This window comes from Arachis ipaensis, chromosome B10 (assembly GCF_059453495.1).
Source record: "Arachis ipaensis isolate K30076 ecotype BB chromosome B10, ASM5945349v1, whole genome shotgun sequence".
Classification (NCBI taxonomy): Eukaryota; Viridiplantae; Streptophyta; class Magnoliopsida; order Fabales; family Fabaceae; genus Arachis; species Arachis ipaensis.
The window spans coordinates 47,327,946-47,342,860 of NC_142435.1; the positions used below are offsets into that span (position 1 = coordinate 47,327,946).

At 39.8% G+C, this 14,915-nt stretch overlaps 1 non-coding gene across 1 annotated transcript; it reads left to right on the forward strand.

The window, feature by feature from the left end:
* The first annotated feature begins 14,202 nt into the window (after nucleotides 1-14,202).
* LOC148579933 (small nucleolar RNA R71) lies at nucleotides 14,203-14,306 on the forward strand. The gene has a single exon (XR_015894315.1). It is a non-coding gene; the product is annotated as a small nucleolar RNA R71 (small nucleolar RNA).
* The last annotated feature ends 609 nt before the right edge of the window (nucleotides 14,307-14,915 follow it).

Sequence of the window (14,915 nt, forward strand, 5' to 3'; positions counted from 1 at the left end):
GTGAAGGTCGACTCGTGAGTGCTCGAAAAGATATTGTGGGTCATAATATGTGCCCACACGTGAGCCTCCAGGGTGAGTGACTGTGTTGAGATGCTCTTGGGTTTTGAACGATGCTGCCCGTAGATCCAAGTGCTGCCAGGTTGGGCTATAACTCTAAGTACCCTATCCCAGTCAAACTGATACATCTGGAGCTTACGAGATGCTTCTTAATATGCATCCCATCCCTCTGGACTAGGTGGAAGGTCCAATGCTCTCTGTATGGCACTCTCTGAGATAGGGACCTGCTGCTGACGGACGAAGACAGTCTGTAGAGTAGGTGAGCAGAAGTTTGAGTAGAATTCAACTACCCATGATAAGTTTGCCTCTTGCGGAAGCCTCCTCAAAAATCCCCACTGTCTCCTCCCTATTCGGGGCTCCATAAAATCAACAAAGTGTGTTGGGACAATGAGTAGATGCTCATTGTTGTAGTTCCTCTCAGCTAGGATGAGAAACATCTGTTCGCAATAACGGTTAATAAACCGTGTGGAGTCTCTGGCGGGGAAGGCTTTCTCTGATTCATCAACTTTAATGGTCCACTTCACCCGCTTTATTGGTGGCTTGACACTGGTAGATAGAAGTGCCTTTGCCAGTGTTCTCTTGGTTCCTCTCCTAGCCGGTGGCATGTCAGTGGCCTTCTCTTTTCCTTTCTTGGTACCCGTGCCAAAGGAAGAAGAAAAAGGAAGAATGTGAAATATGTATAACATAAACCGGAAAGGAGAAAATTCCAAGTGATGATGAATGCCAAAGGAAAGATGTTAGCTCAAATACATGGTAGCTACAACATGTAGGTAAGACATCAATGAAGAGCAATAAGGCAATTCATAATTAAATAGATGCAAGAGGTGAAAGCATGCAAGGAATAGGCATGAGAAGCATAGCTCAAGCATCAAGTAGTAAATGTGCCAATTTAAAGAGCATGTGTAATGATGACAATTGTGAATAATAATTCTAAATACATGTGGAGTGTAAGGGTTGTGAAAAAGAGGCATTCAAGTAAATGAGTAAAACAAAATAGAGTTCAAGATGCCATAATGGCTTTTTCACAAACACTTGGTGAGCAAGATAGAATAGGAATAAAAATAATATAATTCAAATGTATATGAGAGCCAATTTAAAGTATCAATAGTCAAATCACTCCATATAATAACCACAAGCCTCTGGATAATAAGGTAATACCCAAATAAAACTCCAATACCAACATAAGAATTCATGAAAAAGAAAAGAGAAAGAAACCATAAATAAGTAAACTAAAAGAAAGATAAAGAAGAAAGAAACATAAATAAATGCAATAATGAAAGAGTAGATGGGAGGAAGAAAAGAACCTTGATGAAGAAGATGAACAAGGGAAGAAGAAAGTAGTAGAAGGTATGAAAGAATAAGGAAGAAGAAAGAAAGAAGAAAGAAGAAATAATTAGGATTGAAAAGAATTAGGATTGGGGGAGAAGAGATTTGAAATCAGGTGCTGAAGTGGATAAGTTGTGCGTCGCATGCGACGCATATGCGTGCATCACGCGTACGCGTGATTTGTGTTATTTTCAGGCGACGCGTACACGTGACATGGGTTGTGCAATTGGCACCTAGGTAGCCTCGCGCACACACAACTCTTTGTCTTATACGCATGAGAGTAAAAAATGCACATGACACGTGCGCGTCAGTGACGCGCACGCTTGGATGGCCTTGGTGGGAAAGCGACACGTACGCGTCAGGGACATGTACGAGTGATAGGGCTTGTGCTTCCAGCACAGTTCCAGCCCCACACCATCATAAATTTCTGGCCATACACCCATTTACGCCGATTTGCAGGGTCACGCGTACGCGTGAGGGGCCAAAATCGCAAGCGATGCGTATGCGTAGTCTTGCTTGTGCCCAAGGCACGCTTCCAGTCCTGCTCCTGCATCACTCTCTGTTCTATTCCTTTGGTTCACGCACTCACATGTGACGCGTACACGTCGAGTGCTCTCTCTTTTTTTTTATGCAGAATGCAAAATGCAGAATACAGATGAATATGCAGAAATTATGAATGACTACTTATAAAAAATAAAAGAAAATAAAATTAGTAATGGAAAAGGAACAATCATACCATGGTGGGTTGTCTCCCACCTAGCACTTTGCTTTTACGTCCTTAAGTTGGACGGTCCACAAGCTCAGTCTTCTACTGTTGGTGGATCTTCCAAGAGGAAGATCTCTAGCTCCTTGGTGTTCTTCATCTTTTCACCATGATACAGCTTTAAGCGATGTCCATTGACCTTGATGAACTTGGAACTTGAAGGATGACTCAGGTGAAAGACTCCGTATGACTCTGCCTTCTCGACTCTATAGGGTCCTTCCCACCTTGAGCGCAGCTTGCCTGGCATGAGCCTCAACCTTGAGTTGTAAAGGAGAACTAGCTCCCCAGGTCTGAACTCTCTTCTCTTGATATGCTTGTCATCCACAGCCTTCACATTTTCTTTGTATAGTCTGGAGTTGTCATATGCTTCGAGTCGAAGGGTCTCCAGTTCTGCCAGTTGCAGCTTCCTTTCAGCATCGGCCTTCTCAAATCCCATGTTGCATTCCCTCACAGCCCAGAAAGCCTTGTGTTCCACCTCCACTGGGAGGTGACAAGCCTTTCCATATACTAGGCGGAAGGGACTCATCCTAATGGGCGTCTTGTATGCTGTCCGATAAGCCCAAAGTGCGTCTACAAGCCTGGTGCTCCAGTCCTTCCTATGAGGTTTGACTATCTTCTGCAGAATGTGTTTTATCTCTCTGTTAGACACCTTTGCATGCCCATTGGTCTGGGGATGATAAGCTGTGGCTACCTTGTGGATGATGTCATGTTTCTTTAGTAGGCCTGTTAATCTCCTGTTACAAAAGTGAGTGCCTTGATCACTCACGATTGCTTGTGGTGATCCAAAGCGACAGATAATATGATTTCTAACAAAAGAGACAACAGTGTTAGCATCATCAGTACGGGCGGGAATTGCTTCCACCCATTTAGAAACATAATCTACAGCTAACAATATATATAAGAAACCACTAGAGTTTGGGAATAAACTCATGAAGTCAATGCCCCAAACATAAAAAATTTCACAGAACAGCATAAACTGTTGGGGCATCTCATCCCTCTTAGATATATTTCCAAACCTTTGGCATGGGGAACAAGATTTACAGAAGGTATTGGCATCTTTAAAAAGAGTAGGCCACCAGAATCCACAGTCTAAGATTTTTCTAGCTGTTCTTTGAGGACCAAAATGTCCACCACTCTCAGAGGAGTGGCAAGCCTCTAAAATGGACTGGAATTCTGATTGAGGCATACACCTTCTAATTATCTGGTCAGTACCACACCTCTATAAATATGGGTCATCCCATATATAATATTTGGACTCGTTTTTCAGCTTGTCCTTTTGATGCTTAGTAAAATTAAGAGGGAAGGTATGACTAACTAGATAATTAGCTATAGGCGCATACCAAGGAACTACTTCAGATAATGCGTGCAAGATATCAAATGGAAAAGCATCATTGATAGGAGTGGAGTCATCCTTGATGTGCTCAAGGCGACTCAAATGGTCTGCCATTAAATTCTGGAAACCACTCCTATCCTTAATTTCTAAATCAAATTCTTGCAGCAACAGTATCCAACGTATTAACCTTGGTTTGGACTTTTTTAGCTAATAAATATCTTAGAGCTGCATGGTCTGAGTACACTACCATCTTAGTACCAAGTAAGTAGGCTCAGAATTTATCCAGAGTAAAAACAATAGCCAGAAGCTCTTTTTCAGTGGTAGTATAATTAAACTGAGCAGTGTCTAAGGTCTTAGAAACATAAGCTATTACGAAAGGATCCTTACCTTCACGCTGAGCCAGCGCCGCTCCTACTGCATGGTTGGAGGCATCACACATAATCTCAAAAGGCTGGCTCTAGTCTGGTCCTCTCACAATCGGAGCTTGAGTCAAGGCAAGCTTCAGCGTATCAAACGCCTCCTTGCAGTCCGCATTCAGCTCGAACTCAACATCTTTCTGCAGCAGTCTGGATAAAGGCAATGCTACCTTACTGAAGTCCTTGATAAATCTCCGGTAGAAACCTGCATGAACAAAGAACGAACAAACTTCCCTCACGGAGGAGGGATAAGGCAAACTAGAAATCACATCTACCTTTGTTGGATCTACCGAAATACCAGTATTAGAAACGTGTCCTAGAACAATACCTTGTTTTACCATAAAGTGACATTTTTCAAAATTTAACACAAGGTTTGAACTAACACAGCTGTCTAATACTCTAGCTAAACTATCCAAGCAAAGGTTAAATGAATCACCATATACGCTAAAATCATCCATGAAAACTTCCATACAGCTGACGGGAGGGCGGAAGTCGGCCAATTAAGAAATTATAATATAAGAACAGCATTGCGAGTATAGCTCTTAACCAGCTGAAATCTGCTCCATCAATTTAGAAAGGTTGTCACAAAAGTTTATAATAAAAATACTGGGAGTATGAGTCCCAAGTCGTCTCCCAACGAGTTGCTAAAAGGGTGCTATCTTATTAATCAGGAGTTTTCTGGGTAATTTTAAGTTTAGGCAATGGGCAAATAAATAATTGTAAATTAAAGCAGTGAAAATTAAAAGAGATTTATAATATTCAAAATAAAAGGCCTTGACTAGGAGAATGATTAATTGGAAGTTCTACCCTTGTTGGAATTCTCTCAAGTGTAGTATAAAGAGGTTATTATTTTCACTTAGTTAACCCTTACTAAATAAAGAAAAGTCAAGTGATTGAGCTAACTCTTATTCGCAAAACCTAGTCCTCTCCCTTGGGAAGGTCTAGCGTTAGTTAATACAGAATTAGCCAACAACTTCCAATTTAACTAATCACTTGAGCATTCCAACTCAAGTGTCTCGTCTTAATCAACCCCCATGTCAAGTTGGAAATCTACTCCATTGACATGAGAATTACTTGCATAGAATTAAAAAGAGAATAAAAGAAAGACATGATAAACAATAACTGCAATTCAATTAAAAATAAAAGTAATCCTTTGCATTAACAATCCATGAAAATAATCCAATTGTAACTCTAAACAAGAATTAGAATATGGAATATAAAGGGGTAAGAAAACAAACTAGAATAGTATCTTCAATGGAGATGATGACTCTTCAATATCCAAAGCAAAAGCAATAAACTATGAAACTATGAATGTAAAAGAAAACCTAGAGGAAGAGTAATTTTTCTCTCTAGATTCAGATCTAAAGACTAAAACTATGCTAATGAGAATGTGTGTTGAGTTTCTCCGTGTTCCCTGGCTCTAGTCTGTGTTTCTGAGACAAAAACTGGGTCAAAATCCGGCCCGAAATTGCCCCCAGTGTTTTCTGTTATTTCTGCAGATCGCGCATGTCACGCGTACGCGTCTTTGTGAAAACTCCTATCCATGCGTACGCATCAGGCACGCGCACGCGTCGCTATAAATTTCTCCATATCGCGCGCTCGCGTGAGCCATGCGTGCGCGTCATTGCTCGCTGGTTATCCCTTTAGTTTCTTGTGTTCCTTCCATTTTTGCAACCTTCCTCTCCATTCTCTAAGTCATTCCTGCCCTATAAAGCTTGAAATACTTAACACACGGATCACGGCATCGAATGGTATAATGGAGAATTAAAATACACAAATTAAAGATTCTAGGAAGCAAGTTTTTAACCATAGAATAACACTAGGAAGGAATTGTAAAATCATGGAAATCATATGAATAAGTGGGTAAGGACTTGATAAAAACCACTCAATTAAACACAAGATAAACCATAAAATAGTGGTTTATCAACCTCCCTACACTTAAATATTAGCATGTCCTCATGCTTAGCTGAAAAAGATAAAATAAATGAGTAGGAAAAAGTAAGACTCATGCAATGCAATGCAACCTATGAATACAACTATATGCTAAAATGATTTTGCCTACTTGGTTAAAAGTAAATAAGTTCTTCAAGACAAATATAAATCAAATATCACTAATTAAAATCACACAGTAAAAACAAGTAAACTTATAAGAAGACAGCTCATGAAAGTAGAAAACATAAAATCAAGCATTGAACCCGCACTGATGGTGTATATGCACTCTAATCACTCAAGTGTATAGGGTAATCACTCTACTCTTCCCTAGTCATGCTTTCTAAACTTTGTTCTTCACCTAACCAATCAACAAGTATTTAATGTACCAATGCAAACATCATGAGGTTTTTTCAAGGTTGTAATGGGGCCAAGGTAAAGGTGAAGGTATATATATGGCTAAGTGAGCTATAAATTGAATCCTTGATCAACCTAAGCTTTCACCTATACATACTCTATATACTTTTAAATTCATGCCTAGCTACCCAAAATTCCCACTTTTGCATTACATACTCATGCATAAACCCTTCTTTTAATTTGTATCACATATGCATTGATCTTTTCATTAACTTAACATTGGGGTAATTTTGTCCCCTTATTTATTTACTTATTTATTTAATTGAATATTTTTTATTTTTTTTAAAGTAAAAGTAAACATAACTTATCAATGCACATGGATTTTTAATTTTTCCTGTTTCACATGAGTAGGTACCTAAATTCCTAATATTTCATCATTTAAGTACTGTACACTTTCATTAACCCAAGTTCCCACAGTTTTTCCCGCACTTAGTTGCTACATAATTTCTTTCTTAAGCTAACCAAAGATTCAATTTGGGTATTTAATTTGTTTTTCTGGTTAAGGCTAGTGATGTGGTAAAATATAGAACAAATGGGATAGAAAGGCTCAAGGTGGCAAACAAAGGTAAATGGAAGGGTAGGCTTTTTGGGGTAAGTGAGCTAATAATCAAATAATGGCCTCAATCATACGCATGCATATAACACATTAAACATTGGACATTGATAAACCACTATTTTATGGTTCATCTTGTGCTCAATTGAGTGGTTTTTATCTACTCTTTACCCACTTATTCATACTATTTGCATGGTTTTACATTTACCTTCCAAATTATGTGCTTTGATTGAAAACATGCTTCTTTGGACTTATATTTGCTTATTATTAATCCTCTCTTATTACCATTAGATGCCTTGATATGTGTGTTAAGTGATTTCAGAGATTACAGGGCAGGAATGGCTCAGAGAATGAAAAGAAAGCATGCAAAAGTGGAAGGAATACAAGAAGTTAGAGAAATTGCTAAGCTGTCCAGCCTGACCTCTTTGCACTCAAACGGCTATAACTTTAGCTAGAGAGGTCCAAACGATGCGGTTCTAGTTGCGTTGGAAAGCTAACGTCCGGGGCTTCGATTTGATATATAATATGTTATAGTTTTTTGACGCTAGGCGACGCGACCGCGTGATCCATGCGGCCGCGTCGCAAGTGACGAAAATCAGCGAATCAGAATTCGCAACCAGCGAATTCAGGGCTGTTTCTGACCCAGTTTGCGGCCCAGAAAACACAGATTATAGGCTATAAAGTGGAGGAATGCATCCATTCATAGGAGGCTCTCACTTTTACAATTTTAGGAGTAGATGTAGTTTTTAGAGAGAGAGGTTCTCTCCTCTCTCTTAGGATTAGGATTTAGGACTTCTCTTAGTTTTAGGAGTGACTCTCAATTCCAGGTTCTTTATTTTTATTTATTTTTCCAATTTAATTTATAAACTTTTCCATGTTATGATTTGAATATTTTATTTAATATAATTTGAGGTATTTCAGACTTATGCTGCCCATTTGATTCATAAATCTTTATTTGAGGTGTTTAAGATTTAATCTTACTTTGCTTTCAATTTAATTTAGATATTTTTCTCCCTTTTGGCTTTGGTTGATGATGCGGGGAAAACTTGTCTCACAACAAATCTCTCTTCGGCAAGTGTACTGAATTTGTCGTCAAGTAAAAACTCACAATAGAGTGAGGTCGAATCCCACAGGGATTGATTGATCAAGCAACTTTAATTAGAAGAATGTTCTAGCTGAGCAAATCTAGAATTTGGGTTGAGAGTTGCAGAAGATAAAATGGCGAGAATATAAATAACAGAAAAGTAAATGCTAAAATTAAAGGATTGGAAGCAAATGACTGAAAATAAATTGCAGAATTGTAAATGGGAATGGGGGATTTGCTCATAAAAGTAAATGGCAGAAATTAAAGAGAATGGGTAAGATCAGAGATGGGGAGTTCATTGGGCTTAGGAGATGTTGCAATTCTCCGGATCAAGTTCATTTTCATCTCTTCCTCAATCAATGCACTCATTGATCTCCTTGGCAATCTTAAGTGATTGAATTACAATTTCTTGCAATTCAATCTCTCAAATATTGATCAATAGCCAATTCCTTGGTCAATTGCTCATGAGTAGAGATGAAGTATGGTCACTGATTATACCACATGCATTTCCCAAATCAAGTATTGAGAAGATTATAGTCACATACCCATCCAAACCCAATTTGGTCCAGCATGAGAAAGCATTTCTAGCTTGATCTCTTCATTCCTCTTTCAAGGTTCAAAAGAGATCCAAGTTTGAATAGCTTCTCTTCCAAGATAACTACTCAATTGGATGAAGATCGAAAGCTTTCAAGTAAAATCAAGAGAAAAGATAGAAGAAGAATAACGAAATTAGTATTGATCCATCAAATTACAACAGAGCTCCCTAACCCAATGAAAGGGGTTTAGTTGTTCATAGCTCTTGAAAATGAAAACAAAGATGGAGAATACATCATAAAACTAGAAAATGCAGAGAAAGTAAAATACAGAGAGTAGTTCTCTTTTTCCAGCCTCCAGAACTCCTTTTACAATTCAAAGCTACTCCTATATATACTACTCTTCTCAGCTTCTAGTTTGCTCTTCAAGTCTTGGGCCTTTGGATCTTGAGCTTAAAGCAGTTCTTTTCTTCATTTGGGCTTGGCTTTACTTGTAGAGAGAAGTGTTAAGTGGGCAGAGACTTTAGCTCAGGGCGTAAGGGGTGTTAATCATTTAGTGAAAGTATAAGTTCGGGAACGTTAGTGACACTTAACATTTTCACTAACGTTCCAATGTACCCCTTTGCCTCACGTTAGAGCCCACGTTAACTAGGTTAACGTGGCTTCTAACGTGGCCTTGCCAACCTTCGAGAACGTTAGTGACATTCAACATTGTCACTAACATTCCAGTGTGCCCCTTTTTGCTTCACGTTAAAGCTCCACGTTAACTAGGTTAACGTGGCTTCTAACGTGGCCTTGCCAACCTTTGAGAACGTTAGTGACACTCAACATTGTCACTAACGTTCCAATGTGCCCCTAGATCTCACGTTAGAGTCCACGTTAACTAGGTTAACGTGGCTTCTAACGTAGCCATTCTTAGCCATCCCAACGTTAGTGACAATGTTGAGTGTCACTAACGTTGGCTCATCATTCATTCCTCATCGTTAGCTTCCATGTTAACTAAGTTAACGTGGAAGTTAACGTGGCTCCTTGGGGGGTTGTGTGGTTGCTTCCAACGTTAGTGACAATGTTGAGTGTCACTAACGTTGGCGACAACTCTCACTTTTTACGTTAGCTCCCATGTTAACCAAGTTAACGTGGGAGTTAACGTGGTGTGTTGCATCCTTAGGCCAACGTTAGTGACAATGTTGAATGTCACTAACGTTGGCTTTTCTTTCCCCTTTTAACGTTAGAGGCTACGTTAACTAGGTTAACGTGGGCTCTAACGTGGCCACTTATGAGTGTTTGCCAACGTTAGTGACAATGTTAAGTGTCACTAACATTGGCTCAACTTCCCTTTTCCACGTTAGAGTTCTCGTTAACTAAGTTAACGAGAACTCTAACGTGGGCAATGATGGCTATGAGAGAGTCATTGGCAATCACTTTTCTCATTAACCTTGCAAGTTTCCTCCCTTTCCTTGCTTCCTTTGGTCCTGAAATCAAGCAATAGAGTGCATCAAAGTTCTAGTCCAAGTCATGGGTAATGCAACATACAATTTGTCACTAAACTTATGCAAAATTCTCATGAAATAATGTAAAATGCACAATGTATGCTTGAGTCAAGGTGTAAGTGAATATCTACCTAAAACTAGCTTATTTCCTAAGGAAATGCATGAAATTAACCTAAAAACAGTAAAGAAAAGGTCAGTGAAACTGGCCAAGATGCCCTGGCATCACAACACCAAACTTAAAGCTTGCTTGTCCCTAAGCAAGTACTGGAACAAGAGAATGATGAATGGAATATCCAGAGGAATGAGTCATTCTTGTGGAAGTCATGTTACTGATTTTATGGTGGTTTCATGCATAGCAACTTAGGTTCATTCCATTACTGGCTTTCAGACCTTTATCATGTCCCTAAACACTTACTTTGTTTATATCCCATGAGACTTTTATTCATTGATCCTTTTATTGTTATTTCAAGGGTCATTTGTGTTATTTAGGCTAAGTGCTCTGTAAGAGGGCAACTCTTTAAGATAAGCTTTCAGCCAACACTCCCGAACCAGTTGGTTCAAGGTGCTAGGTGTTGAAGCACCCCTAAGGACTTACTCCCTCAAGTCTCTCCCCCATACATACACACCACAGGCATATAGTTCCTTTATTTTCTTTTCTTGAGACCTTGGTGTCCAGCACCTCTTTGGGTTACTAAGTGCTCTGTGGTGAGGGTTACTCTTGATAGTGGATTTTTAGCTGATAATCCTGGGTTAGTTAACCCAAGTTACCAAGTGATAAAGCACCCCTGAGAGCTTATTCATCCAAGTAAATCCCTCACACAGGAGCACCACAGACACTTGTCTCAAGGTCCAAACCATTGGTGCCTAGCCTTATTGCTTACTCTTTTTCTTTTGTTTTTCACTTCCATTATTCTTTCCCTTTTCTCTTATTAGGATCTTGTCATATACTCAGTCTCATGGGTATATCCAAAGTCAAGTATTCAGGATAGATAGTTGTCCTCCTAACCTTGTGGTTGAACCAACTTAGCTAACTTATGACTACCCCAAAGATTCATGAATGCACTTCCACAATATGAACTCCACTCTGGTCTTTTAAAAATAATCATTCTCTCTTCATTTAATTCAAAAGGAACAAGCATACAAGTAAGTTAAGTAAGGATGCAGTGACATAAAGACTAGCACACAGACCTACTCAGAGCTTAAAAGACAGAAAAAAATTCAACTACAAGTAGCCACAAATCAAAAGTGCATTCGGACTTCCAACTTTCAACCATTCTGAGTACAATGGAATTAAGTAACAATACAACCTTCGGGTGATGATTTCTGGTTGCTCTCTCTCTTTGTCATCATCCTAGTTTTTGGCTGCCTTGCTTCTTTGGGTAGAGGTGCACCATTTCCTCATAAGATTCCTGCAAGGTGACTGGAAGTTGCTTGTTCCCAAAGCACTTGAGACATAGTTAGCTTGCATGTATGCTGGTGCTTTTTGAACTCAATTTGGTGTGTGAACACCAAACTTAGTTCCTTTCCCAGTGCAAACATTGCACATATGCAGAGAACCCCATATCTTATTGTCAACAAAGCAATGATCACCTATAGTCTAACTACATCTAAGTGGTTTCTCTTGATTGGATGGAGCTAGCAATGTTCTTCTGGAGTGGAGTGTAATTCTAACCAATGTCCTTTGGTGGAACACCAAGCTCCGAATTACACCATCACTCTTGGATTGTTCTGGTGTGGAACACCAAACTTAGCTCTTTTTCCTTTCCTATAAAGATTTAAAATAAGGAAATTAATATCATAAAAATCAAACTCTACGGCTAGAATAAAAGGGAAGTAAGGATTTGATTGTTTATTTATGAATTCCAACTAACTAACTAACTATTGGTGGGTCCTTATATGCATTTTGGTGGCACCATGGGGTGACACCAAACTTAGTTTGAAGCAATGTGATGAAAAGTTTTGTTCAAAGCTCCCAAGACTAGCATGCATCTTGGTTTGCTTTGAACACCAAACTTGTTCTTCACTATATACTGCATGATAAAGATTTCACCAAATGTTTGTCAAGTTTGGATTGAAATTCATAAACATTGATTTATTCATTATTTTAAAAACATATAAAACATGGGTTGCCTCCCATGAAGCGCTTCTTTAGCGTCACTAGCTTGACATTTTTCCTTCATCAGGGTGGTTGGTAGTGCTTAAAATCCTCTCCTCTTGCTGTGGACTTGTATCCATTGGTTGGATCAATGATCTCCACATGTTCCAGGGAAAGAACTCTGTAGATAGTAAAGACCTTAGGTAACTGAGATGGTACAGTAGGGAGATTAGGGAGAATATCTGGGAAGTAAGCTGAGACAACTCTATCCCCTGGAGAGAAATCTTTCGTAGGGATCTTCTTGTTCCTCCATCTCCTTGGTACCTTCTTCTTTGTTTCTTTTAAGGTTGCCTTCCCTTTGGTGACCTTTTTTTTCCAAGGAGTTGTGATGTTGTCTTCACATGCCTTTAGAGGCTTAGGTTCCTCCAACTTTTCTTTGAGCTGTGGCAATTGCTGTTTTCCTTGTTTATCAATTGAGGGGGTTTCAGAATGAACTGGCTGTGCTTTAGTGCTTGTCTCCTCCTTCAGTGTCTCTTTATTGTTTGTGCTTAGTTCCTTGTCCTCTTTATCTGTTTCTTGTGAGAGTTTGAAGACATTGAAGCTGAGTCGTTCATCATGGATTCTCAATATTAGCTCCCCTTTCTCTACATCGATAAGTGCTCTGGCCGTAGCTAGGAATGGTCTTTCCAATATGATTGGGTGAGTGTGACTCTCTTCCATGTCTAGAATGACAAAGTCTGTTGGGAGAAAGTATTTCCCAACCTTTAGCAACACATTTTCCACCACTCCTATTGCTTGCTTTTGAGTTTTGTCAGCCAGTCTGATGATTACATCTGTGGGCATTATCTCATTAATATGCAGCCTCTTCACCAGGGATAAAGGCAGTAAGTTGATGCTGGCCCCCAAATCACATAGCGCTCTATCGAACATAGTTTCACCTATGGCACAAGGGATGTGAAAACTCCCTGGGTCTCTTCTTTTTGTAGGTAGCTCAGGTTGAATAAGGGCACTACATTCCTTGTTCATCACTATAGTCTGGCCTCCTTTGAGTGAGCTTTTCCTGGGAAGAAGTTCCTTCATATACTTGATGAATGCAGGCATTTGTTGAATTGCCTTGATGAATGGTATGTTTACATGCAGAGATGCAAACAAGTCTAGGAACCTTGAGTATATTCTCTTTCCCATAGCACCATTGAGCAGTTGAGGGAAGGGAGCATAAAGCTTCAGCAACTCTTGTTGTGAGATTTCTGGTCCTTGGTGATCTCTATCCTCCTCCTTTGTTGAGTTGTCTTCAGGTTGTTTGCAAAGTTTGCCTTGCTTGTCTTCAGTCTCTTGATCACTCGTAGTGACTATTTTGCAATCTTCCCATCTTACTTTCTTTGCTTCTCCCTTGGGGTTTTTCTCCGTGTCACTTGGGAATCTATTGGTAGGTTTGGGAATCTTCTCAGCTAAATATCCCACCTGGAATTCCAGCTTCCTAATGGTCTCTCCCTGGTTCTTAATATTGGCTCGCACTTCCTCTTTGAACACCTTATTTTCTTGAATCTCTTGGCATATTCCTTCAAGTTGGGCTTCAATCTTAGAGAGCTTGTCATCAATTGATGGGTGATTCGGAGCAGATGTGCTATTTTGGTTTTGATAAGCATATGAAGAAGTGTTATTGTGGGGGTGTTGAGACGTCCTCTGTGTGAATTGTTGGTGAGCTGCATTGTTGTTGGAGTTGTAACGTCTCTAGTCTTGGTTTTGATATTGCTCACCTCCCCACCCAAAATTTGGGTGGTTTCTCCATCCAGGGTTGTAGGTCTTGGAGTATAGATCATAGTTTTTCCTTGGTGAATTCCCAATGTAGTTGGCTTGCTCCTGACTCACCTCTGCTTTTTCATTCACTCCTTCTTGGATTGTTGATGAAGTGGAGATTACTGCTACTTGGTTAATCTCCATCTTCTTGGTGAAGTTAGCCAGCTGCTGGGTAATGAGCTTGTTTTGGGCTAACAGAGCATCTACATTGTTTAGCTCCATTACTCCTCTTGTGTTCCCTCTTTCGGAAGCATAGAAGTAGTCGTTCTCTGCTACTGTTTCAATAACATTTATGGCTTCCTCAATGGTCTTCTTGTTCAAAGATCCTCCAGATGAATGGTCTACGACCTTCTTTGACTCATAAGAGAGCCCTTCATAGAAAATGTGCAGCTGCACCCATTCGTTGAATATGTCAGGTGGACACCTCCTCGTTAAGTCCTTGAACCTCTCCCATGCTTCATATAGAGTCTCACCATGTTGTTGCCTGAAAGTTTGGACCTCAGCTCTCAGCCTATTAATTCGTTGAGGAGGGTAAAATCTTGCTAAGAATTTGTTCACCACGTCTTCCCAAGTTGTCAAGCTTTCCCTTGGGAAAGATTCCAGCCATTTGGCTGCCTTGTCCCTGAGTGAGAATGGAAATAAGAGCAGCCTATAGGCGTCAGGATGAACACCATTAGACTTCACTGTGTCACATATTCTCAGGAAGGTGGTTAAATGTTGATTGGGGTCTTCTTGAACACTTCCTCCAAACGAACAGTTGTTCTGAACAAGGGTGATGAGCTGTGGTTTAAGTTCAAAGTTGTTGGCATGGATTGTTGGCTTTTGGATGCTACTTCCACAATTGCCTGGGTTTGGATTGATGTAAGAGCCCAAAACTCTTCTATCCTCCCCAGCATGATTTGCTCTACCTCCTCCCCCATGGTTGTGATCTTCTTCTTCATGATGGTTTTTCATGTTATCTTCCATGTTTGTTTCAAAGAATTCCTCTTCTTCCTCAGCACCAACCACTTTCTTTCCTCTTGCCTCCCTCCTTAATCTAAGGAAGGTCCTCTCAGGTTCAGAATCGAAGGAAGTTGAAGCCCCGCTTCTTCTCCCTGTCATACAACCATCAAGTGCAAGCAA